Source organism: Podarcis tiliguerta (assembly GCF_965153285.1).
Source record: "Podarcis tiliguerta genome assembly, chromosome: 10".
Classification (NCBI taxonomy): Eukaryota; Metazoa; Chordata; class Lepidosauria; order Squamata; family Lacertidae; genus Podarcis; species Podarcis tiliguerta.
Window position 1 is genome coordinate 52278501 of NC_139543.1, and position 27141 is coordinate 52305641.

At 45.1% G+C, this 27141-nt stretch overlaps 1 long non-coding RNA gene across 1 annotated transcript; it reads right to left on the reverse strand.

Annotated features, from left to right (window-relative positions):
- Window positions 1-1866: 1866 nt before the first annotated feature.
- LOC310658560 lies at window positions 1867-4191 on the reverse strand. The gene is made up of 2 exons (XR_014502370.1): window positions 3519-4191; window positions 1867-1990 (listed from the first exon to the last, which is right to left on the reverse strand). It is a non-coding gene; the product is annotated as an uncharacterized lncRNA (long non-coding RNA).
- Window positions 4192-27141: the final 22950 nt, after the last annotated feature.

A 27141-nucleotide genomic window follows, 5' to 3' on the forward strand; every position in this document is an offset into this window, starting at 1 on the left:
GACTCTCTGAACACACTAGAGCCCTATACCAATACCAAACATTATCACTATTAATAATACTGCATAGTATCAAAAAATGGCTCTTGAGTGTTCAAAGCAGTTCCCACACATTAATTCAGTAAACCTAACAACAGTCCGAAAAGGCAGGCCAGTATTATATCCTCTATTTAAAAAAACCCTCAGGTGGTGAATCCTGAGAGAAATGGTGGCATAACAGAGCCACTAAGAGATGTACCATCATAGTCAAGGGAACCCTAATAGCTGCAATAATACAAAAACTCCTTTCTTTTTAAATTCTAAGAGGTAATACCATCAACACCACACAGCCCAATGAGGACTGAGCATGTTTGACAGAGGCAGAACATTGGCTGTCAGCTGGAAAAGAGAAACAAGGAAGAGAGTGTGTGTGTGTGTATACTGCCTTTCTCACAAGGAATGCCTTTGTTAAATGCTGAAAAAGAGAAGTTCCTATAGGAGGGAGCAGTGGTGTAGCATGGGGGGGGGGCACAGGGCAGTTGCCCCAAGCATAAAATTGTTACGGGGTGCAAAATATCAACACCCTGTGCTGCCTCAGTACAGCTGTGTGCGTCCATCTCTGGGCTCCACTGAAAATGGTTTCTCCATGCGAACCATGAAGCAACCTCTCCAGACGACAGAACGACTCTTCTTTTCTTATCTCTGCGGCTGTGATCCCCTAGGTGATGCAGACACCGTTAGGCTGTTGAATGTGCATGCATACTCCCTCCCTCTCTTGCTTCTGTGCAGCCCCGGGCACTGGCAACCCATGCTACACCACTGGGAGGGAGGCCTCCCTTATTATCCCTGTAGTGCAAGGAGGGGCTGAGGAAGAGAGAGACCAACTACTGAGCTAATGACAGTGGCAAGTTTTAAACTAGGGTCCATCTTGGTAAGTGTTTGCAAGTTTATAAATGATCCACAGAGACTGGGTTAGAAGGAACAAACTTTATTTAGAAGTGTGCTATTGTGAGTAAAACTGAGACTAGCCAGTTACCCCTTAGCTTGCTTTCCTTGCTGGTCTCACCCAGAACTGAAGGTGTGTATGCAAGACTCACAAACAGGAGCAGGGGCTGGGCAGCCTGCCTGTAATTTGTAGCGGAGCACCCAATAAGTGATAGTGGAATGCTGACAGAAGAGCATCTGCAAGGATTTTTCCATGGGGGTTAGGTGGGGCAAAGTAAACAAACAGGCAGACAGGCAGACATTGGCATCAGAGAACAGGTCTACCTTTTCTGAGAGATCTGGTGCTGACAGAGCATTATTTTGCCATATAGATCAGGTTCTAGTAAACTTACCGTGTGTTTTTAAAAGAAAGCCAGGGCTTATGGTTCATCGGGGTAAGAAGAGGCAACTGCCGCCCTGTGCTTGTCCATGGGGACAGACCCCAGAACAGGAAAGGGTTAGTGGATAAAGTACCTTATGTAGATTTTGAAGGCCACCCATGAAGCAGATCTTTTTAGTCTGAATTCCAATTCCTTGAGACCCATGTGAATCACCCTGTTGAGTAGGAACTTGGACTTAAATTAATGGGGGGAAGCTGATGAATGGAAGAGGCTGTCAGTCTCCAAAGGAAATGCTTCTGTTCAGGAAGTGGAGTGAACATGAAGGAGTACCTGGCCTGTGTGTACTTAAAACTCTGGTGCACAGGAAGTTAGAGGGGCTTTGATGGGGCGCCAGTTGCGGGCCTTTTGTAACAGAGATTAATGTCCTGTATGAACTGACTGGCTTTACTATATTACGGATCATCAAAGGAAGCAATAGAAAGATAGGATCACACGGCAAGGCTTGGAAGTGGAAACTGTTGGGAACATTTCATTAACAAAAAAGGAAACGAAAAGGCTACCAGTATTTTCCAGTAAATCTTTTAAATATGCATGAAGCACACATGGACTCTTTTTAATTAGATAGCCTCTATATTGGCGTTTTTAAGACGCAAATGCTCTTGATGTTTTTAAGGTACTTGAATGCTGTTCTGCAAAAACAAACAAACAAAAAACCTCTGTTAATTTTAGAATCCACTGGTTTGTAACCCACAACCTGCCTTTGTGCAGCAAGCAGCTAGAACTATTTCCAAGTAAACAGTGCAGTCTGGCAACAGATTCCTTAAAGGAAAACAGGCACTACACCAATTTAAAACTTGCTTAAATGTCATTATCAAACTATCCCATTTAAGACAGTAGGTTCGTGGCTTGATCTAGGCAGAGGGGACGATAGTTGCATTGTACACAAAATATGCTAAGGTTTTAGGTTAGTTTTTTTACTGGCAATGCTTTGGCAAGTTTTCAAGTTACACAGAACAGTTTATCAAGGGCCGGTGTTCTGAATAACTATCAGGTGTACAATCCTGGTTAGCAGATGGTTTTCATGGAGGGAGCAGTATTAATGTAAAGGAAATGGATGGGGAATGGTCTAGTGCTCACTGAAAGAAACCGTGGCCCCTCTTTCTTGTTAGACTGTGACTACAGCTCCCATCATCCATGGCTATAGGTCCTGCTGGTTGGGGCTAATCGGAGATGGAGTCCAACAACATTTAGAGGGGCACAGGTGTCCCCTCTTTGCCATAAGTGAACTGCTTAACAAGTTCTGTTGCTACAGACACTGTTTCCTTCAGACCTTTTTTCACTTTTAAGATGATAAGGCCATGACAAGGCTCCTTTCAACATGCAACCAGAAGAAGCTCTTTCTGCACCAGGCACCAGCTGATGCTTCTGAATAAGAGGTGCATTTAATCATTCTGTGCTGGTCCAGTTCTGGACACAGCCAAAAAGCTCTGGCTTGGTTCCATAGACTGAAAGCTAATCAAACTCACAGAATCATAGAGTTAGAAGGGACCCTCAGAATCATCTACTCCAGTGTTTTCCAAACTTAAATCTCCAGCAGTTTTTGGAGTACAATTCCCATCATCCCTGGCAATTGGTACTGCTAGCTTGGGGACATTGGGAAACACTGATCTAGTCCATCCCCCGACAGTGCAGGAATATGCAGCTGTCCTATATGGGGATCAAACCTGCAACCTTGGCGTTATCAGCACCATGCTCTAACCAACTGAGCTATCTGGGCTGGCCTACAGCAAGAACAAGTGCACAATATAAGTCATCATTCCTTAAGTCCCTTAAGTCCCACTGATAATATAGTCGGGATCCAAGCCTACGTATTCTGCAATTCCCATTGTTTTTGAGATAACAGAAGAGACACTAAGGGGAAGGGGTAACTTCCAAGCCCATGGGCTCTGATATGGTCGAAGATTCCCCAGACAGCCAGAGGGATCTGAATACAAATGGTATACACTAGGCCCAGAGGATCCTTTCAGCAGCTCTAGTGGTTTGCAAGAAAAATGCTAATGCAGCAGGCTTGTTCACATGAAACGTAATCGCAAACGGAAGTATCCCAAGCCAGGGTTGCAAAGGCTATCAGTGTGCATCGCACGGGTCAAACACTCATCAATAAAGAAGAAATGTTTTCTGGGAAAAATCTGATCCCTGCGGACACCTTTGATTTACCGTCTCCTCTATCTGTGCTGTAAATTGATCTCTCGCCGACTTCCCATCTCCTCTCAAATGGAACCAGCTTCCGCCTGGGTGCTACGAGAGTCATTTACATTGACAAGTGTATCCAGCTCAGGAATCAGTGAATCTCTTTTCTCTCGCTCAACAAAACAGCTTTTGTGCCTTTAAAGCCTGGAGCAGTCTATGATTTCAGCAGGAGACATTCTGTCTAAAAGTCAGCTCTGCTTGGCTTTCTGAATGAGAGGAGTGGATTTGTCAAGACAGGAAGCACAGCGTTTCCTTTGTGCCTGGAAGTTGCCACTGCGTCAGGCGCGCTGTTGCATCCAGTGGCCTATTTTCCCCCACCATGAATTATGTCACTTTAAAAATTAATGTCCTCATGCCGCTCAGCAGATTCCAAGTGTCTAAGCTGGTGAGCACAGATCTTTTTGTTATAACTATGGTGGGCAAAGAGATTGGCCCAGTTTCCTTTAATGGTTGGTAGCAGACCTCCTTACCAGCAGAGGCGCCAACTTGCGAAGAAGATGGGGGGGCAATGATGCGTGTGTGACATCACAATGCAATGTCAGGAGGAACCAGGGGGCAGAGCTGACCGTGGCGGCAGCGTGGCTTCAATGGCTGGTGGCTCCTCCTCTCTGGCGCTCGGCCTCCTTCTCCTGCCACCACCAATGGCTGCTTCCCTCTCCTTCCCTTCTGTGACAGGAGGAGGAGAAGGAGTCTTTAACATTGGGGGTGCCAGTCCCCCCCCCCAAATTATTGGGGCCCCCTAAAGAGCTGGGCCCCTAGGAGTTGACACTTTTGCTTGCCAGTCTGTAGCCACAGGGGGAACAGGAATATTCTATGCCCTTTCTATTTATATAGCCTTTTAATCTTTTATTCAGAGATATGAAGCAACATGTACAGACCACATTCAATCCCAACAGGTATCCAAGATGGTGTTCTCCAGATGTTGGAGGACTCTAAGTCCCATCATCCCAGCCAGCATGGCCAGGTGGCCAGGAATGATGGGAGTTGGAGTCCAGCAACATCTGGAGGGAATCATGTTGATTACACCTGTTCTATCCAATGGCTAAGTCAAACTGGCATTGCTACTGCCTTCCCACCTTCTGGCCAACAAATACAAAGGCACTGGGATTACTGGCAAGTGCTGATCATCCGTTTAAAATTTTATAAAATGGTGATGATTTTATTTATTGTTGCCTTTATATTTACCTTTCCTCTGAGGAGGTCCGGGTAGCTTTTTCTCCTCACAACAACACTGCGAGGTAGGCCGAGAGCCAGTGACTGGCCCAAGGAGATCCAGCTGTCGTTCCCAAGGTAGTTAACAGTCCATCCTCCTTCACAGGGAATTTTAGCTCCCCTAAAGTCTCCTAAGGACTTTCAGCATCCTTAACGAACTGCAGCTCCCAGAATTCTCTGAGGGAAGCCAAGGCTGTTTATAGTGGTATCATAGTGTTTTAAATGTATGGTGTACATGTGGTCAACAAATGTGCGAGTGCGGGGAAAGTGAGATTGTGTCTGGTAGCCATCTTTCACCCATTGCTCACACACCTGCTGGCTCCCTGGTGGCTATATGACAGACACATAACTAGTACATGGAGTCCTTTTCTCTCCTCATGCATTCACTGAATACACAGACAGTTCTCTAAAGACTGGCTACTGGTGTTGTGCTACCATATACACATATTACCGGTACCCCCCTCTGCACAATATTTCCCGCCCTGGGCTAGTTCATTAGCTCCTCATGCATACTAGCTTTAGGAGTGCCGAACAAGACATTTTACTTCCTACTTCCTAGAGAGCAATCTCTCACATAGTGCAGCAATTCACCCAGGTTTCCCACTTAGATGGAGCATGCCCAGTTGGACCCACAAGCGCCAGTTCCCTGACAGGCATAGCTATACCTTTAGGATATACTCACTGCTGAATGCCTGTTTGTCACATTCACACTTTAATATTTCTAGATTTCTCACTAAAAAAAAGAACTCCAGTATCCTTAATCAAAGTGTGTACAGTGGTACCTCGGGTTAAGAATTTAATTCGTTCCGGAGGTCCGTTCTTCACCTGAAACTGTTCTTAACCTGAAGTACCACTTTAGCTAATGGGGCCACCCGCTGCTGCCGTGCCACCACCACATGATTTCTGTTCTCATCCTGAGGTAAAGTTCTTAACCTGAGGTACTATTTCTGGGTTAGCGGAGTCTGTAACCTGAAGCATCCGTAACCTGAAGTGTCTGTAACCTGAGGTACCACTGTATATGAAGAACCATCTTCAAATGCAGTAATTCAGCTTACATTTAGCCAGTAGCAAATTTAATATGATTGCATTTCTTGTAGTGACCAAAGAAAACAGCCAATCTTTAAATGTCTGCCTGACCAAAGAGGAGGGGGGTCAGAGGATGCATGCTGCTTGCATTATTCTTAATTATTCCTAATGCACTGGCTAAGGCACTATAACTTGGTTTGTAATCCAATATTTGTAGGAAACTGGAATTCAGTTCAACCAAGCCCTTGCAATACCCCTAGCTTGTAGCCCACTAAGGACTACAATTTTAGTAATATTTCACACAATGCACCAATTTAGTAATATTTCACACGATGCACCAATTATCCAGCCTGCAATTAGGAGGGCAACAACAACGACAGCTTTAAAGCCCAGGGGACACTTAATCCATAGAGTTTGGTGTTTTTTTCCTTTTCAATTGCAAGAGAAAAACTCTTAATGATATAATTCTATGGCTGACTAGGAACTTGTCTAATACCAAGTCAGAGATCCATCTAGGACTGTCTGCATGAAGGCTGTGTTCATGTTCCTGTGCATTTCCTGCAAGGTGTTTTTAATCCGTGTTCACAGATTACCCAACATGCATATGTATCTTGTTGTTGTTGTTTAGTCGTTTAGTCGTGTCCGACTCTTCGTGACCCCATGGACCAGAGTGCGCCAGGCACTCCTGTCTTCCACTGCCTCCCGCAGTTTGGTCAGACTCATGCTGGTAGCTTCGAGAACACTGTCCAACCATCTCGTCCTCTGTCGTCCCCTTCTCCTTGTGCCCTCCATCTTTCCCAACATCAGGGTCTTTTCCAGTGAGTCTTCTCTTCTCATGAGGTGGCCAAAGTATTGGAGCCTCAGTTTCAGGATCTGTCCTTCCAGTGAGCACTCAGGGCTGATTTCCTTAAGAATGGATCAGTTTGATCCTCTTGCAGTCCATGGGACTCTCAAGAGTCTCCTCCAACACCATAATTCAAAATAAAACACAGACAACTCCATCAGACTGAGTGGACAAGACCAATAGCGGGTCCAACGGACAAGAAGGCGGTTTCTGCACATTCTGTAGAGAGGGAAGTGAGGGGCAAATGGGGCTTGTCAACCTGGGGAGGCATCAGGGAAAATGCAAAGGGAAGGCCAGTGGGGTAGAACCCTCATACTTTAACGAATAGTTCCCAATATGTTTCATTTCTCTTTTGTGAAAGGGAATTAAAAAGGTAAAGGGACCCCTGACCATTAGGTGCAGTCTCTGGGGTTGTGGTGCTCATTTCGCTTTTACTGGCCAAGGGAGCCAGCGTACAGCTTCCGGCTCATGTGGCCAGCATGATTAAGCCGCTTCTGGAGAACCAGAGCTGCACACGGAAACGCCGTTTACCTTCCCACCAGAGTGGTACCTATTTATCTACTTGACTTTGATGTGCTTTCGAACTGCTAGATTGGCAGGAGCAGGGACCAAACAACAGGAGCTCACCCTGTCGTGGGGATTTGAACCGCCAACCTTCTGATCGGCAAGCCCTAGGCTCTGTGGTGTAACCCAGAGCGCCCCCCGTATCCCTGAGAGGGAATCACTCAGCAGTTAAATAGAAACTCGGCTGCGTCTCCTTCTAAGCATTTCATTGATGAAGCGGCTGTGGTTTCAAGCATGAAACTGTACTCCCCTGTAAATAATGAAGATATCTAAAATCTGCCGGGACCTGTTGACAAAAATGCAGTCGCACCTCATTAGCTTTGCATGTTGCATTTCTTCCCCTTGTCTGGCCTACAGCAGACTTGAATAGATATGGATTTGCATGGCACTTATAAAGAGAACGGGGGAGATCAAGGCCTAGTGAAAGATTAAGGGATTTATAGTTGCCTCTAGCAGACCTGACTTCACAAAAAATTAACTAGATAGATAGATATATAGATAGATATTAGAGATAGAGAGAGATGGTTGTACTTGGTTTATTAGGGACCGCAGAATTAATAAACAGAATTTGCTTATGTCCGTGCTTGTACAGAGACCTTGGTCCCTCTGGGAATAGGGTTATCACAGGTCACTGTGTCATTGCAATGCTTAGTCCACTGCCCAGCTGACATTTGTGTCCATGAGCAATCCCTACTACAGGAGCAGAGCAGATCTGGAGCACCAAGAAGCTCAATAAGGAGAGCTGTACAGAATCACCGTGGAGGGCACTAGGTCAGAGAAGGTTGCTCTAGATCAGGGTTTGCCAAACTTGGGTCTCCAGCTGCTATGGGACTACAGTTCCCATCATCACTGACAACTGCTCCTGCTAGCTAGGGATGATGGTGATATAAGTAAAAAAAAACTGCTCCTTTTCCCTTATGGGGTATCCAAGAGCCCATATAGAGTCCTTCTGTAGGTTCTCTATCGGTAGGAGAAAATAACAGAGACCAACCAGAGAATATTGAGAAGCAAAGCAGCTAGGAAGCCTGATCTTTATTGATCTGTTGCAACAGGGTCCTCACTCACCACACACATGAGGGAGGAGGAACCCAGTGCGAGCCCTTATATAGACATTTCAAATTGCCCACCCTGGAGTCCAAGACCACCCCCAGAAACATCATGCATAAATCACAGAAGGGGTGTAGCCCAAGACTACCCCCCAGATACATCATACTTATATCACAGAAAAGGCGGTCTACAACAGAAATCTGAGTGCTTTTTTTATCTCCTGTCTGGCAAGTTACCTGATTGCATTATCTGGATTTTGGCCACTCTTTTGTTATTATAACTACTTAATTCCTTAATCTAGGTCAGAGGTCACAGGCTCACACCCTGTTCATATCTTGAATGTGCCCTTAAGACAGGATTTGTGAGGAAAGAGACAATGGGGAGGTTTCCCACTTTGACCTTGCAGAGAGATATTTGAGGTCAATTTGTTCAGGACCTAATCTGTGGGGTTTCAGACATGTGGTTTATATATATAGTTATGAACATTTAATTTTTTTATATATGACCTTAACATTCTTATAACAATGGGACTTGTAGTCCAACAGCAGCTGGGGACCCACATTTGGGAAACCCTGATCTAGGTCCAGGGGCAGAACAGCAAACAGTGATCCTGCCCTATATGTCAAGGTAAGTTTGCTGTAAACCACGTCAACATTTCTTTTTATAAATACCAGTAGGCAAATGCTTTAAAAGTGCATTGGGTGTCCCTTAAATGTTTGAATCTGTCCTTGGGGTATCAGCATTCTGAGGGCTCAAGTCTGAAAATGCAGGATGCTCAATTTACATGTATGAGTGTATGAGTGTGTGAGTGTGTGTGTGTGTGTGTGTGTAAGATGTATGTATGGGAGTTGCTTTTGACTGTTTTTCAACTGAAGCTGCTGAAAGCTGAACCGTGTCCCCTGGGGTGTTTCCGTGTACGATTAGGGTTGGGTGACAGTTCTGAATGGCAAAGCCACAGGTCATGTTACAAAGTAAACGCCTCCAAGGTACCAGCCCTGGTATGTGTCAGACAAACGAGACCGCTAATTTGATCATTAAACACTCCAGGCCTTTAAAAGAGAGTCAGCAAGAGGTTGCCGTCCCCACCAGTGACCTGGAAAAGCAAACATCCTGAGGCTACTTGCTGCTTTGCTGGTTACATTTTTCCCACATAGAGATAAGAATCTCTGAAGGTAGGAAGTGCTCCATCCTGAGTCGGGCCATGGACCCGTCACAGTTCAGGATTGCCTTGTCAACCGGCAGTGACTTGCCAGGGTTCAGGACAGGACACTTCACCAGTGGGTTCACCAACAACCTGGATGGCTCAGCTGGTAAAGCATAATAAGACTCTTAATCTCAGGTTTATGGGTTTGAGCCCCATGGTGGGACAAAGACTCTTCCAGTTCTATGATTCTATGAAACGCCTACCTGGAGATAGCATTGAAAATGCACAACTTCATGAATATTATAGAATGTTGAATGAACGCAAAGTTCACCAGGCAGAGCTTCGCCACTGCCCTCTCAACCTCAACTCTGTCTCCCTCCTTTCTCCAAACATCAGCTCTCAGCTTGCCTCGCTCTCCATAGCAAAGCTCCACAGTTACCGTAGTTGCCAAGTCCTAGAAAACTGGCTGCACCTCTTCCTCTTCTTTATCAATTTTCCTTGACCAAAACAGTAGGGGTTTTTTTGCTGCAGTGCTGTGTGTGGCGGTCAGCTCAGCGGAATCCCATCCTCATCGCCAGTGAAATATACTCAGAGTCAAGTGTGGATTTCATGCTCTTTATTCAGCTCACAGTAGTGAGGAATGCCAGTTCCCCCGAAATGTCTGCTTTATATACATTATTTACAAAATGGGCCCCACGTGATTGGCTAATTCGGGATTCTCCTGTAGGCCATTCAGGTTGTGGATTCACTTCCACCTGGAGTTGGATTGGGTGGCTCGTGCGGACCAATCAGACTGCTGCATTCTGGATCCTATTGTTCTGGGACCAATCAGACTGCTGCATTTTGGATCCTATTCAACTCAGTACATAACACTGTTTGTCCATGTCTGGTTATCTTGGAGGGAATTCGGCTACACCTGGGCATTCTGGGATGTGTGTGTGACCTTTAGCCCCCTCCTTCCCCTCTCATCCAGGGTCCTTGATTCAACAGCTGGAGCGAATGCTCGGTGTTGGTTAAAGTACAGCTTTGCTCCCATATTGGACAGGTAACGGCCTTCATTCCCTTGGCTTTGTCTGCCTGATCCATTTAGCAGAACTTCAGAAGATAAATGGTCTCTCGTCTTGGGTTTGTGCCTTGTCTGTAACTCCCAGGCCTTGTCTCACTGCAGGGGCCGTTAAGTTCTCTGCCAGACGGCGAGTAATGACTATTTTGAAAAAGGGAGATAGATAGTAATGAAGGTAGGACAGGTTAGAATCTTTGCGTTGTATTACTCCCTCATGCTTTTATTGCCAAGGAAGGCATTCTGCCACATCGACTCCTCTTTACCCTTTCCTTCTTTTTACTCGGGTGGATCTGTCTACATGATGAAGAAGACCGCCTGAGTTCAGACAGGTTGCCTCGCTTCAAAAACAGAGCATTCAGGGAAGCGAAGACCTTACCGTGGTATGAAAGCAAGGCCGTGAACTATCTCTCTGGAAAGAAAGAAGGAGAAATCCTCTGAGGATGTAAGCCTGGCACTCTCCTGCTCTGTAAAAGAGAGCTGGAGGCAATCTATACTTTTTGCAGCTGCCTTAAAAGGCGAGGGGGAGGGGGAGAACCCGATTCGCTGTCTCTATTTATTACATTCATATCCTACCTTTCCTCAAGGCAGTATACAGGGTCCTTCTCAAAGGCAGTCACTTTATACATCATCATCATCATCAACAGCAACAAAGGAAACATATCACCCCAAAGAGGACAACAATTTGCATATGCTAAATCGATGCACACATGCAAATTTATAAGTAATGACTGTAATCTGGATAGAAATATATTTTGCCACAGTGGAGAAGACGGCGGCACAACATGCTTTTAAGGGACAACGGTACCATTTAGGCAGTCATAGCTTCCCCCTAAGAATTCTGGGAGGTTTCCTTGGTTAAGAGTGCTGAGAGCTGTTTTAGAGACCCCTAACCCCCTCAAGGGACACGGGTGGCGCTGTGGGTTAAACCACAGAGCCTAGGGCTTCCCGATCAGAAGGTTGGTGGTTCAAATCCCCGCGACGGGGTGAGCTCCTGTTGCTCGGTCCCTGCTCCTGCCAACCTAGCAGTTCGAAAGCATGTCAAAGGGCAAATAGATAAATAGGAACCGCTCCGGCAGGAAGGTAAACGGCGTTTCCGTGCGCTGCTCTGGTTTGCCAGAAGCGGCTTAGTCATGCTGGCCACATGACCCGGAAGCTGTACGCCGGCTCCCTTGGCCAATAAAGCGAGACGAGCGCCGCAACCCCAAAGTCGGTCACGACTGGACCTAATGGTCAGGGGTCCCTTTACTTTACCTTTAACCCCCTCAAAGAGCTAAAATTGTCAGGGTTCTCTGGGAAGAGGTATTGCAGCTGCAAATTGTAGCTCTGTGAGGGGAATTGGGGTTTCCTAGCAATTCTCAGGCCCCTTAGAGAACTACAGCTCCCAGAATTCCTTGGGGAAGCCAGGCCCATAGTGCTTTAAATGCATGGTGCTAATGTGGCCCTTAGGACCTGTGTGCCTGCTCAGTCTTCTGTCTAGGTGTTAAGCACTGATGGGCAACTTGGACCAGACAGCCAGACCTTGAAGCAGAGCTGGTGTGCAGAACCTTTAGCCCTCCTGAGGCTGCTGAACTACAGCTCCCATCATCCCTGGCCATTGCTCATACTTGAAGGGACAGGTGGGAGCTGTAGTTCAACAACATCTAGAGGACCAAATCTCCCCCCACCTGAAAGAGAGGATGCCTTGGAATAGGGGGCTGTCTTCTGTGCCTCCTTAGTTGCAGTCTGGTATTTTTAGTGCTATTCCATACTGGCTCTCAAAATGTATAGAAAGATGGAATTCCCTCTCTAAAGAAGCTTATCTGGCTACAACCTTGTTATCAGGGGAATGCTTCTTATTTTCTTTGCAATGTGCCAGTGCTTGTTTTATCTTATTAGGCGCTGTGTGAAACACTTCCTGGCTTCTCAAATGATCAGCCTCATGGGATGTCAATGAGTTCTAGTGTTATGAAAGAGCGGGGAGAATTTCCTTTATTCACTTCTATCATGTTGCCTCTGACACGCCTTTTCTTTAAACTAAAGAGTCCCAAATGCTTCTACCTTTCCTCACAGGTGTGGGAATGTTCAGGGAGGCAGGAGAGGATATATTGTTTATTAATATCCTTCCTAACTTGCGCTAGCAGAGTTTTAAACATTCCCCTTTAAACGCACAGCGGGTAGCTGGTTGCAAGCTTGTTTAAGCTTCTCAATATAGATTCCTGGTAAGATCCCTTGTTTTCCCTCTTAAAAGAATAAACACACCACTATCTTATTTAAGATATATAAAAGTAGTTTACTCACAGCATCAGTTCACAGTTGGATCCCTGAAGGCAGACTCAGTTATAGATATGTATAGATATATGCGAGTCTATCCCATATGGAGATAGTCTTTTTGTCCTCTGTTGGCTGAAAGCCAACAGGGCACCTCTAGCTAAAAAGCTGCTCCAACGAAGAGAGGAAGTCAATGAAGAGGAAGAGATGGCTGCATACCTTGTCTTTTTGTGTTACCTGGCCAGGTAAGGTCACGCCCACCTCCAGTCACATGCAAAAGGAAGGATGCTCCAGGCCAGGAGGAAACAGGAAGTTTTCGACTGGCTGGAACAAACATCCCCTTTGCATGTTCACTCTAGGCAAATGTTGTACTTGACTGCTACTTGTGTGTCACATCCCACAATAGGTGAGTTGCCCCATCCCCTTAAATAATTTTGCTTGCCCTTTTTTGAAACTTTTCCAACTCTGCAATATCCTTCCTGAGGTGAGGCAACCAGAACTGTACACACAGTACTCCTAATGTGGTTGCACCACAGATTTGCAAAATGGCACCATGATATCAGCAGTTGAAAGGAAGGACAAGATCATAAACAAGGTTATTGACAAAGGGAAACATTTAACAAATTCAAAAGAGATAGGAAAAGCCTTTCTAAAATTATATCGGCGTGAGAAGGGAGAACCAGAGAAAATGGAAACTTATTTGAATAATTGCAATATATCCAAAGTTGCTAAGGAAGACTTTAAATGCACCCATATCAATGTTGGAACAGCAGCTGGAAATTTAGCCGAATGAAAACAGGTCATGCTTCTGATCCAGATGGAATTTCTGCAATTTATTATATATATAAAAAATCAAAATGCATTAATTGAACCACTTAAGGGCACTATGAATAGAATTTTGGTGACAGGAGAGGTGCCTGAATCATGGAAAAACGCATTTATCACCCTGATTCTGAAACAAGACTGCGATTTAATGAGGACTAAGAACTATAGACTGATTTCTTTACTTAATTGTGACTATAAACTACAGGTATTTGCTACAATTTTAGATAATAGATTGAAACAGTGCAGTTGCTACTTTGAAACACATCGGGTTAAATGCATTCACTCGTTTAGGGCTACAATCCTATACACACTTGCCATGGGGTACACTCAGTGCTTTTTTTCTTAAAAAATGGTTAGGGGTACTCTCATTTTGACTCAAGAAAATCACAATTTTATAATTCAAATCAGAAAAAAAATCTATACAGTAAATGGACAAAAGTACAAAGATTCACAAAATGTTTAGGGATATGCGTGCCCCTGTGTCCTCCCAGAAAAAAACCACAATGGGTTGAAAATAGTTTTAAGCAAATGTATTCACATAGACCAAACAGGTTTCCTTCCAGGACGTCAATTGAAAAATAACATAAGGAATGTAATTAATTTGATTGAATATCTGGAAGTAAGAAATGAAAAACAAGCAGCATAAATTTTATTAGATGCTGAGAAAGCCTTTCATAATAAGGTCCTAGAGAGGATGGAGATTGGTGACTCTTTCCTAGCAGGAATTAAAGCAATTTATACTGAACTATCTGCAAATATATTATTAAATAATAATCTCTCAGACAAATGCCCAATAAGTAAAAGGACTAGACAAGGCTGCCTATTATCCCCACTGTTGTTAATTTTGACGCTGGAAATATTATTACATAATAGAAGGGGAAATAGGAAAATTAAAGGAATAGAGGTGGGGAAAATGTTTTGGGGGTTTTGGACCAAAGCTCGCAATTTGAAAAAAAGAGCTACTGCTGAATAAGGAAAAATGCTTGTCTAAAATATACAAATTATTATTGGAATGGGAAACAAAAGATGAGTTGGTTAAAGCATCAATGATCCACTGGGCAATAGATGTAGGGTACAATATAGAATTAAATCTCTGGGAGAAACTTTGGAAGAATGATTTGAAATTCACTGCATGCTACACACTGAAAGAGAATTACATGAAAATGATTCATAGATGGTATTTAACTCAGAGGATGTATTTAACTCAGATGTATTTAACTCAGAGGCTAAGATGTATAATGCGGAATCGAACTTGTGTTGGAAATGTAGAGAAGTAGAAGGAACCTTTTACATATGTGGTGGGCATGCAAAAAAAGTTAAAGAATATTTGGAAATGATATATAATGAGATAAAAAAGTTTAAAATAACTTCCCCCCAAAAAACAACAACAACCAGAGGCATTTCTGTTAGAAATTGTTCAGACATAGGTTCTCAGTAGTAAGAAAAAAAATATTTATGTATGCAACAACAGCAGCTCAAATTTTGTTCACCCAAAAATGGAAAGTGAGAAAGGTCTCTAGTAAGTAGGACTGGCAATTTAAGATATGCAGAGTTAGCAGATCTAAGAAGCAGAATAAGAGAACAAAAATAACATGTATTTAAAGAGGAGTGGAAAATCTTTATTGAGTACTGTTATGTACTGAGTTGAATAGGATCCAAAATGCAGCAGTCTGATTGGTCCTAGAGCAATAGGATCCAAAATGCAGCAGTCTGATTGGTCCTAGAACAATGCAGCAGTATGATTGGTCCGCAGGAGCCACCCAATGCAGCTCTAGGTGGAAGTGAATCCACAACCTGATTGGCCTACAGGAGAATCCTGGAATTAGCCAATCACGTGGGGCCCATTGTGTAAATAATGTATATAAAGCAGACATCGTGGGGGAACTTCCATTCCTCCTCACCACTATGAGCTGAATAAAGAGCATGAAATCCACTCTCCGAGTATATTTCAAGTACTTTTAATTGACAGTTAAAAACACTGGCAATATTGAAGTAATTCAACAATAAAGCATATTTTGAAGTGATGTAAGAAAGGAAAATTGAATTAGATGAATTTATTAAAATGTGTAGGAATACTGGATAAGTTAAATGAGCATTGGAAGGGGAGGGAGAGAGGTCAGTGAATGTTTGGTATAATAAAAGATGTTTAATTTGGAATGTAAAACTTGAAAATTTAATAAAAATTATAGACATATTTAAAATGCATCTCTGGGTTATTTGTGGGGCCTGCCTGGTGTTTTTACATGAGTAGAATGTGTGCTTTTATTTAAAATGCATCTCTGAGTTATTTGTGGGGTATAGGAATTCGTCCATTTCCCCCCCCCCAAAAAAAAAATATAGTCTGGCCCACCACATGGTCTGAGGGATGGTGGACTGGCCCATGGCTGAAAAATGTTGCTGACCCCTAACCTATTCATTCAGCTGCAAGATTATTATTTTTTTTGCCCCAGCATGCCTCACTGTACACTTGCCTACATTGAATTCCATTTGGTATTTTACCACCCATTCACTCAGTTTAGGGAGGTATTTTTGGAGCCCTTCTGAATATCTATTTGTTTTTGCCACCCTGAAAAAAATGAGTATCATCAGCAAACTTGAACAGCTCCCTGCTCACCCATAACTCTAGATCTTTTTAATGAAACGCAACATCTTTATCAGTTCAGACTGGTCTGGGGTCAGTGTCCAAGCCGCTAATCTGGCTACAGACAAACAACCTTCCTGTCATTGTCTCTTCTTGTGTAAGCCCCAAAGTTAAACAAACCCAAGACCAGCAGACAACATTTATCACCTACTTTATAAAAACAGTCCTGGTTGGCATCAGTGGCTCCCCTCAACCACCCCTCACTCCCCCCTCAGCCAGGATTCTCCTCAAGAGGCAGGTTTATAGGGATGTGACAGAAACCAACCTGGGAGCTAGAAAGGTATTTTTCAGACATCAAAGGCCCCATTAAGGTGAGCTGCCCCAAAGCTGCCTCCACTTTAATGGAGGAGATTAGGCCCTGTTCCCTCACCTCCTTCCGAGTGCCTAAATAAATGTTCAATCCCCATTTATGTCCTCTCTGATGGTCTACCTGAAAAAAGACACAACGGCTGTCTACAGTTGCAGACATGCGTGCTTCAGTTAGATGCTGCTGGGTTCGCCCTCATAATTGGCCATCTCCCCCACCCCCTTTCCTGTACCCCCAATTACAGATCCTGCATAACACAATTTGCAGAGAGGCCAAATGTTTTTATGGCCTGCGCGCAGAGCCAGCAGCAATTGAATTTACTCTCGTAATGTAGATTGGCATTAGGGAAGTCACTTTGGCTGTGGACACACTGCTGGCTTAAAACACAGGTCGTTCTTTTTCCCTCAATTCAGATCGAAGCTGGTTTGGAGGGAAGGGCAGCGTTTCAGAAGAAGTGATGGGATAGATACGCAGTCTGCATCTAGACTCATCAAATAAGCGATTCACTTAAACGCGTCATAAGATTTGCATGAGAAATTGGGTTGGGAAAAATGAAACTCCACACCGCCATCTGGTGTCCCAGTGTTATAATGCACATAAAAAGGTAAAGCTACCCCTGCCCGTATGGGCAGTCTTGACAGACTCTAGGGTTGTGCGCTCATCTCACTCTAGAGGCCGGGAGCCAGCGCTGTCCGCAGACACTTCCGGGTCACGTGGCCAGCGTGACGAAGCTGCTCCGGCGAACCGGCACCAGAGCAGCACACGGAACGCCGTTTACCTTCCCGCTAGAAAGCGGTACCTATTTATCTACTTGCACTTAAGAGTGCTTTCGAACTGCTAGGTGGGCAGGAGCTGGGACCGAACGACGGGAGCTCACCCCGCCGCGGGGATTCGAACCGCCGACCATGCGATCGGCAAGTCCTAGGCGCTGAGGTTTTGCCCACAGCGCCACCCGCGTCCCACTATAATGCACATACAACGCCTATAAAGCACTTTTTCTTTGCCAATGTAGCTGAGTCCACAGTGTGGCTAATGTCATGGGTGCTTCCTGATTCAGCGATGGTGGAAGCAAAGCCTTCAGATTTGGTCTCCAGTCTCACCCCACTTGCTGCATTTTATAGAATCTCCTTCCTTGGAGGTTTTTAAGCAGAGGTTAGATGGCCATCTGTCATGGATGCTTAACTGAGATTCCTGCATTGCAGGGGGTTGGACTAGAAAACCCTTGGGGTCTCTTCCAACTCTGCAATTCTGTGATTCTACTTTTCTAGATCCTATTCACATATTTGCATCTATACATATAAATTAGTAGACATGAAACGATATGCAAACCTGTTTCCTCCTTTGTCTTGCATTTCTTCTTTGTGTAAATGCCCCCATTTGGTTTGGTTTTTTTGCGTCACAACAAAAGACAATTCATATACAGCAGGATGAGGTACAGTGTTATCTCCACATTTCCTTCACAACAACCCTGTGTGGTAGGATCAGACTGAAAGAGAGTGAGTGGCCCGAGGTCATCCAGTGAGCTTCACGAACCTTTGCAAGTAAATTGACATCACCAACTGAGTTTGCTCCCATATAAATCGATTTAGAACCACAGTAAAGTGGTACCTTGGGTTAAGAACTTAATTCGTTCTGGAGATCCGTTTTTAACCTGAAACTGTTCCTAACCTGAGGTACCGCTTTAGATAATGGGGCCTCCTGCTGCCGCTGTGCCGCCGCCACGCAATTTCTATTCTCATCCTGAAGCAAAGTTCTTAACCCAAGGTACTATTTCTGGGTTAGTGGAGTCTGTAACCTGAAGCATCTGTAACCCGAGGTACCACTGTATAGTATGTTGTTTACTCTTTTGGGATCTGCCCTAGTAACCAAAGAGTTTGTGGGATTAGATTTATTCCTTTCTTTTTGGGAGGGAGCATTTGGCCATTTGATGATCACACTCCCAGTCACTGAAAGGAGCTCCTCCACCCCTTTCCCTTCTTATCTTGCTAATCCACACCCACATTTGCATACAGGGTTTATTTCCTCGTTTGCTCTGGCAGAGAATCAAAAGCATTGCTAAATAAAATATTTGGTTGTGTATCTACAGTGCATAAATAGCTTAATCAAATGCCATTGCTTGCTTGGCTTACGCTGGCGCTGTACCAAGAGGAGCTAGTCAGAACAAGATTTCAAAAAGAAGGGAGCAGCGAGTTGGGGAAGCAGGGATGGGCTGTGCTCACCACTGGCTAGGGCTGCTCCCTGATTCTTTGTCTTAGCACTGAACACAGGAAGCTGCCTCTTATTAAAGTCTCACCACTGGCGCATCTAGCTTTGTACTGTCTGTTTTGACTGGCAGAGGCTCTCCAGGACTGAACCAGGGACCTTCAACACACACACACACACTCTTATGGGCACTTTATCCCAGTGTATGCATTTTTCTAAACGTTACTTGGCGTGAGAACTGCACGGCCAAATTCTGAAAGTGTGAATTTTGAACGATGCCTGTGTTTCGCAAGAGAAAAATTAGGTAAGTCTGCCTTGAAATGAGAAGTGAATCGGATTTCTCCCCCATCCTTACTTAGATTCTACATTAAAGGCTGTGAAGCCTGAACTGAATTTTCAGCCCTCTTAAAAATAAGGACCTGCTTCTTACTAGCCTCGGACCACATGGAGACCCACAACTTAACCTGGGACTGTAGGGATGACTCCCCACTGACCCAACTGCACTATGGCTTTGAATGCTGAGGGATGGCATCAGCACCTGGCGTCCCTGAACAGCTGCCAGGGCCCCCAGGTAGGTACCTTGGGAGGGCCAACCGTTGAGGCCTGCTGTGGGCCCTCCTTTAATTTTACTTCTTCACGGACCTGTCTGGCACACTGGGCAGCACCACATGACTGGATCTAGCCACCATTTTAATTTCCCACAATGCTCCCCTATAGCACCACCCTGGGGCATTGTGGGAAATTTAAATGGCCACTCCCCAGCCACCCTGCTCAATAAGTCGACACGCCTGCCAGAGAGCAGTTTTTGCATGCCCACCTCACCCCTGAAGCCCCATGAGCAACGTGCTTGAAGAACTACCTTTTAGATTCCAAATTATATTTCACGACAATTACAAACACTGCATAGTCCGAGGTAGCATATTTTTCTCTGCCACCTGCAAACTCCTTTCGGTGTTTTGGCAGCTGTAGCCTGCCCTAAAACCCAGCATTGCCGTTGGGCATTTTAAGGCATTCTCCAGGGCCTTGGCACAAACAACAACAGGCAAGGATGGGTGGTTTCTCCTGGCGCCATGGCAACCCGGGTCACGCTGACACAGCCAAACCATCTGACGCCCGTGCTTTAGTCAAGCAAATATGTCAACCACACTTGGTAATGGCAGCAGTGATGAGGGGAATCAAACCCCACCCGCTTCCCAGACAACATGGCCCCCTGCAATGTCTGCAAATTCAACACACTGGGAACACAAAATGATTGGTGACAAAATCACCCCGTATGGAAACAGAGTGGGCCGTTCTCGCCCGACAACAATTGTCACCGATTTCAGTGGCATTTAGAAGCAATGCAATTAGGTTAAGATACGATACAATAATCTTTATTGTCGTTGTCCCATACAGAACAACGAAATTGAAAAAATCTACATCAGACATTCAAAAACCCACAAGCCTGCTATCTCAGCTATCCCAGCCTGGTTAACCCCCTAAAAACTCTGATACCCCATAATTGAATACAATATACTCCCACAGAGACTACCTTACACTGCATTTAAAACCAAAATCGCATTTGGATAGAAACTGTATCTCAGGCGGCTAGTCCTAGTCTTTATAACCCTGTACCTTCTTCCAGAAGGCAGAAGCTGAAAGAGATCATATCCTGCACTATCTCTGCAGCTTTCTTATGACACCTGGAAGCGTAGATTTGATCCAAGGTGGGAAGAGTGTACCCAATTATTCTCTCCGCAGTCTTTACAACCCTGGACAGCATTGTTTTTTCCCTGACCATACAGCTCCCAAACCACACGCACAGACCATAAGTTAATACAGTGGTACCTCGGGTTACATACGCTTCAGGTTACATACGCTTCAGGTTACAGACTCTGCTAACTCAGAAATAGTACCTCAGGTTAAGAACTTTGCTTCAGGATGATAACAGAAATCATGCTCCGGTGGCGCGGCGGCAGCAGGAGGCCCCATTAGCTAAAGTGGTGCTTCAGGTTAAGAACAGACCTCCAGAACGAATTAAGTACTTAACCCGAGGTACCACTGTACACTCTCAACAGTACAATGGTAAAATGCCATCAACAGGCCTTATGAGGGATTATTTTTCCAGAGGATTCTCAGAAATATAACCTCTGCTGTGCTCTCTTCATCAGATCTTTGCTGTTTTCTCCCCAGGTTAGGTCATCTCTCAACTCCATTCCCAGAAATCAAAACACCGAGACCTGTTCCACACACTTCCCCTCAATAATAAGCGGCTGAATATTCAATTTACATTTCCTAAAGTCCACAACACTCTTTTTTGTTTTCTTTAAGTTAAGAGATGAGAAGAAACTGGCTAACAGGTGCATTATTAAGAAAGGCCAGCATCAAAGAAAGAAGCAAATGAAGGCTAAGTGGACCAAGTTGAGGTTATAGCATATGATGAGCCGGCAGTGCTGGATCAAACCAAAGACCTATCTACTCTCACATCCTGTAGCTAACCAGATATCTCCATGAAGACCATGAGCATAACATGACCACTTGTGTTCCCCAGCAAATAGCATCCAGAGCCATGCTGCTTCTGATACTGGGTGTAAGCAGTCCTTCACACAGCGCTTAGTTAAACTGTGGAACTCACTCCCACATGAGGCAGTGATGGCTATCAATGGCTACTACTGATGCTCTGACTATAGTTCCTGGGATTATGTAGTGGAAGCCACAAATGTTTAAATATTGCTTTAAATGTATTGTGCAGGTGGAGTCCAGGTGTTACTCCACACACCCTTTTCATAACTAGATCCCAGGTTCGCCCGGAGGCAAGGGAACGACTCCTTAATTAATTCGAGGGTGTAACGTCAATGTGACCACAAGATTCATTACACCTGCAAACACCTGTTTGCCAAAACTCCTTCCTCAACCATATGGCATGAGCAAACGATCAGTGAATATTACCGTATTTTTCGTCCTATAGGGCGCACCGGCCCATAGGACGCACCTCGTTTTTAGGGGGGGAAATAAATAATAAAAAAAATATCCCCCCCCCCAGCCACGGCTGCAGCTCCAAGCCTTGCGCACACTTGCCTGAAACAAGGCTTGCGGACACCCGCCCGAAGCACAGGGAGCCCTCCGGAGGGCACCCCGTGCTTCGGGCTGCAGGCTGCTGCCCGCAAGCCTTGTGAGCCCGTGGGACCTCCCGCCGGGCTTGCAAGGCTTGCGGATAGCTTCCTGAAGCCTGGAGAGCTAGAGGCATCGGTGCGCACCGACCCCTCTCACTCTCCAGGCTTCAGCGAAAGCCTGCATTTACCCCATAGGACGCACACACGTTTCCCCTTCATTTTTGGAGGGGGAAAAGTGTGTCCTATGGGGCGAAAAATACGGTAGTTACAGAATTTTGGAAGTTAAAGCTTGCAATTGGGTCGAGGTCGAATTACTGCATCCTTGGCTTGCCGCGAGAGATATCCAGCTATTTGTAAGAGCTGGAACAAAGGTTAAAGTGCTGGTTAGGGATTAGCTCTACAGATAATATTTCATTCTATGTTATTTTCCCAAGTTAAATTACACTCCACTCTCCAGTTCCTGCCAGCACAACCCTATGGATGCTTTCGTCTGAAAGTAAGTACTATGACATTCAAGAAGGCTTACTCATGGGCAAGTGTTAGGATTGCAGCCTAAATGAGTTTCGCCCATGTGCTCAGATCAAGAGGAAAGTCTCAGGTTATATCCACACCATACATTTAAAACACGACAATACCACTTTAAACAGTCATGGCTTCCTCTAAGGAATCCTGGGATCTGTTGCTTGTTAAGGTTGCTGGGAGCTTTTAGGAGATCCCATTTTCCTCACAGAGCTATGATTTCCAGAGTGGTTGTGCAATCAGTCCCTCTCCCCAGGAAACTCCAGAGATTGGTAGTGTTATAGGAATTCTAAGGTCTCTCTCTCTCTCTCTCTCTCTCTCTCTATATATATATATAATGTTCATAAATTTACAAGGCAAACACATACATAAGTATATAAACCACGTGTCTGAAATAGTACAGGAGAGCAATCCTGAAACCATTTTGACGCTCCCAAATTGACCTCAAATATTTCTCTGCAAAGAGGAAGGAAATGAGAAAGCCTCTCCATTGTCTTTTTCTTACCTGTCATAAGGGTGTGTGTGTGTGTGAATAGGGTGAGCCTGTGACCTGGATTCAGGGATTCAAGTATTTATCATCAACAAAAGAATGGCCGGGCTGACCAGGTAATGCAATCAGTGACTATTATCAGATATCCTGGCAGATAGGATTTCTGCTGTAGACTGCCTCTTTCTGTGATGTATGTATGATGTTTTGGGGGTGGTCTCTGGCTACAGGGTGGGCAATTTCAAAAGTCTATACAGTGGTACCTCTAGTTGCGGACTTAATCTGTTTCAGGGTGCTGTTTACACCCTGAAAAGTCCGCAAATAGAGTGCCTCTTCCGTGCATGTGCGCGGCACGATTGAGTGTTTCTGCACATGTGCGAAGCGCATAGATCGCTTTTGCGCATGCGTGAAGCGCACAAATCGCTTCTGCGCATGCATGCGTGGCAAACCCAGAAGTAAACACAGATGAAAGTCTGTAACAAGCCCGGAACGTAACTATAGGTACCACTGTATAAGGGCTTGCGCACCATTATTCTGGGTCCCTCCTGCCTCCTGCGTGTGGCGAGGGAGCACCCTGTTGCAACAGGTAATAAAGATCAGGCTTACTAGCTGCCTTGCTTCTCAGTATTCTCTGGTTGGCCTCTGTTATTTCATCCTTTTGGCAGGGAACCTACTTAACGACTCTATACAGACTCTTGGATACGCCATAAGAGAAAAGGAGCAGTACTTTTCTTATAACAGTAGACTACAAGTCCCATCAGGCCTGGACGTTTGCCATGCTTGCTGAGGCTGATGGGAGTTGGAATTCCGACCTCAATCGCTTCTTTTTTCCTTTCCTTCTTCTTGGCTGAGTCAGCCCAGCAGTCTTTGCGGCCCAGCCACCTCATCCTCCCTTGTGCCCAGAGCAGCTGCAAAGTGTGTCAGGTGCTGTCCGTAGACTGTGAGTGCTGATCTATGGGGAGTGGGCGGACACAAGACCAGTTTCGGTGTACTGACCCTGTGGCTGGCAGGAGGAGGCAGAAAAGGCCAGTTTCAACACTTCTGGGTAAAGGTCCTCTCTCTACTAAACAGAATGCCCACCCCCTCTCAAAGGTACTTTTGCATGTACCCAGGAATACGATCTTTTCAAGGCAACACACAAGAACATTAAAAGCAACCACAGGAAGTACTCCACGCCACCAGCATTTTTAACTTCCCTTGATGGAGGGTTTTATTTCCGTGCCTATAGAAATGATTCTGAATAAGTCTTGTGATGCACTGGCAGCATACGCTGGCCCACCCAGGTTGCTGCTGGGTGGAAGCAATCCAAGCGATCAGATGAAGCCCCTGCGATTCTTCCTTTCATCGCTGCTCCGTAGAAGCAGGGGAACTGCGTGCTTTGCCAAGAGATAAAACTTCGGTGCTCAGTCAGGGCTGCAGGCACTGCTGCAAACTTTTTCACCTGCCAAGTACTGTAATTCTATTTTTTCCCCTTTATGCTAATCATTTTCAAAGTATGCAAAAGAGGTACACTGTGCATACACAAATGAAGTCAAACAGACAAAAAGCAGGGAACTTCAGGCATCCTGTAAATAAAATGAATACTTTCAACACAAATGCCATTATGGACAGGCATTATACCTAAGTGGCTCCCTTACATCTTATTCTCATGACCCCCACCCCCCACCCCGGAGAGTAGCTTAAGCTAAGAGGCAATGCCTGGCCTTAGGTTAGGTTACCCAACAAATGTCATGGCTTAGGGGAGATTTGAACCTGGGTCTCCTCAGCCATGCTCATGGCTACAACATACCGCCTTGTCAACAAAAGAGGAAATACAGCCTGAATGATATGTTAGAAAGTTCACAGTGCTAAGCTGTTCTGGCTTCTGTGCAAGCCCCAAGAGATGTAATATATTATGACTACTTTCTGAGAAGAGCAATTACCGGAGAGGCGCGCTTTCTTTACTAAGTAATGGAACACACATGGGCATGAATTAACTGCCTCTAAAAAAATTAAGGCAATCTTCTCTCCCATTCTAAACATAGATAGATAGAGTGATGAGCAAGCTCTCCAGCAACGCATTTCTGAGACAAAGGTGTATGCTTGGAGGATGCATGGAGGAATAGCTTAACAAATGAAGAAACAGAAGTGGAGCAATTTGCAAGCTGAGATAAACATGGGGGCCGGGGCAAGAGTATCAGATGTGTTTTGGCTGCCTTATCAGAAACCATTAATCACAACGGCCTCTGTTCCTTAGGTAAAGCAAACTTATGAAACAGAGCAGGAAATCTGCCAGATCAACAAGCAGCAAGATAATGACTAGGTTGCAAGGCTACCGGACTCTGAGAACGGGGGAGGGAAACAGAAAAGGTGAAGGCTTATCTAGATGATCAGTTCAAAATGTGCTCCGTAATAGCACAAGTTCCAATACAAAGGCTAACAGTGCAGTATCTAGCACACAGCAATAAAAGGAGGGATGGTTCCATGTGATAATTCTGTACATGATCTAGGAAAGGGAATGCCCTCCAGATATCAGGGACCAGCTCCCATCAGCCTCAGCCAGCATGGGTTTCCAAGCTGACAAACACACTTCCCCCTCTACATTTTGTTCTCATAACAACTCAGCAAGGTAGGTTAGGCTGAGTGGGGATTTGAACCCTAGTCTTCCAGTTCCTGGGAAGCGGGTGGCACTGTGGGTTAAATCACAGAGCCTAGGACTTGCCAATCAGAAGGTCGGTGGTTTGAATCCCCATGACGGGGTGAGCTCCCATTGCTCAGTCCCTGCTCCTGCCAACCTAGTAGTTCAAAAGCACGTCAAAGTGCAAGTAGATAAATAGGTACCGCTCTGGCGGGAAGGTAAACGGTGTTTCCATGCGCTGCTCTGGTTCGCCAGAAGCAGCTTAGTCATGCTGGCCACATGACCTGGAAGCTGTACGCCGGCTCCCTCAGCCAATAAAGTGAGATGAGCGCCGCAACCCCAGAGTTGGCCACGACTGGACCTAATGGTCAGGGGTCCCTTTACCTTTACCTTACCTCCCAGTTCCTAGTCAAAACACTATGATCACTACACCACACTGTAGTCCAACCGTTTGTGGAGGGAACCATATTGGCTATCTCAATCTAGAATGCAGTTCAGCCTTCCCAAGAATGCCCTCTAGAATCCTCCCCTCTGCAACACACATCCTCCCCAAAGTGTCCTGCATTTCAGCAGCTCTCTGCCCTTTGGCACATAAGGACTGCTATCCAGGAAAGTGTGAAACTTTGTCCCCCTGGGTGCAATGTGCTAACTCGCTGCAGAGCTCTTTGGATCCGAGCCAAACTCTACAGAAACCTTTGCCTGGCAGCAACTCCCATCAAGGCGAAAAGACAAAAGTTCCCGAACCAAGGACATGTGGGCCACTCTTGTTAAAAGAAACAAAAAACCCCACAAACACACTGATCAAACATCTGGTGAGGATGAGGGCTAAAATCCAGTTCTCCTCGGTCCAGTTTGTTTTATGGGGGCAACAGAAATATTGATGCACAGCCCACACTTTGCCTAAGGTCTTTAGCTCTTTTGCAGGTTCCTACTTTATAGGCTGAGCAATGGCAAAAATATCATGCCTTAGCAAAGGATTGCATATTGTTGCCCATCCACAATTTTGCAGCAACTATCCTGGAATTCAGTGACCAGTGTGGCATAACTACCACAATGCCTTTAGATACCCACTCTCTTGGCATCTACCTCGATCCACCCAATTGTAAATATTTATCTGTATTTTAATAGGGTAGTGCACTTTATTTGTAGCTGTAGAGTGGATGCTCGGGCTGCGAACGTGATCTGTGTGGGAGGCACGTTCGCAACCTGCGTGGGTTGCAATCTGGTGCTTCTGTGCATGTGCGAGTGCCAAAAGCCGGAAGTAACCCGTTCTGGTACACATGTAGATGCAGACAGAGACACGTCCAAAACAGCATCATCTGTGCACCATAAAATGTAATTAGCCCTATACCTTTTAAGAACACCTTTGTGATTGGTAGTCATTTTAGTTACAACTTTGGTTGATAGCTGTCATTCTTTTCTTTTATTCCCCACCCCCCAACCCTTATACATACTGCATTTATTAATTCCTTTGGACTTTTTTTAAAGGCTGGTTGATACATACATAAAGCTATTTGTATGGGCTATATTACATTTATATGCCACTTTTTCTTCCAAAGATCTCAAGGTGATGTACATGGTTCTCTCCTACCTCCCCTGTTATCATCGCAAGCCTGCGTGGCAGGTTAGCCTAAGGGACTGTGACTGATCCAAGGTCACCCACTGAGCTTCCCACCCCAGGTCCTAGCCCAACAGTGAAATCCTACAAATATGATAGCCAACGTGACGCCAGGTGCACAGAGAAAGGAGGCTC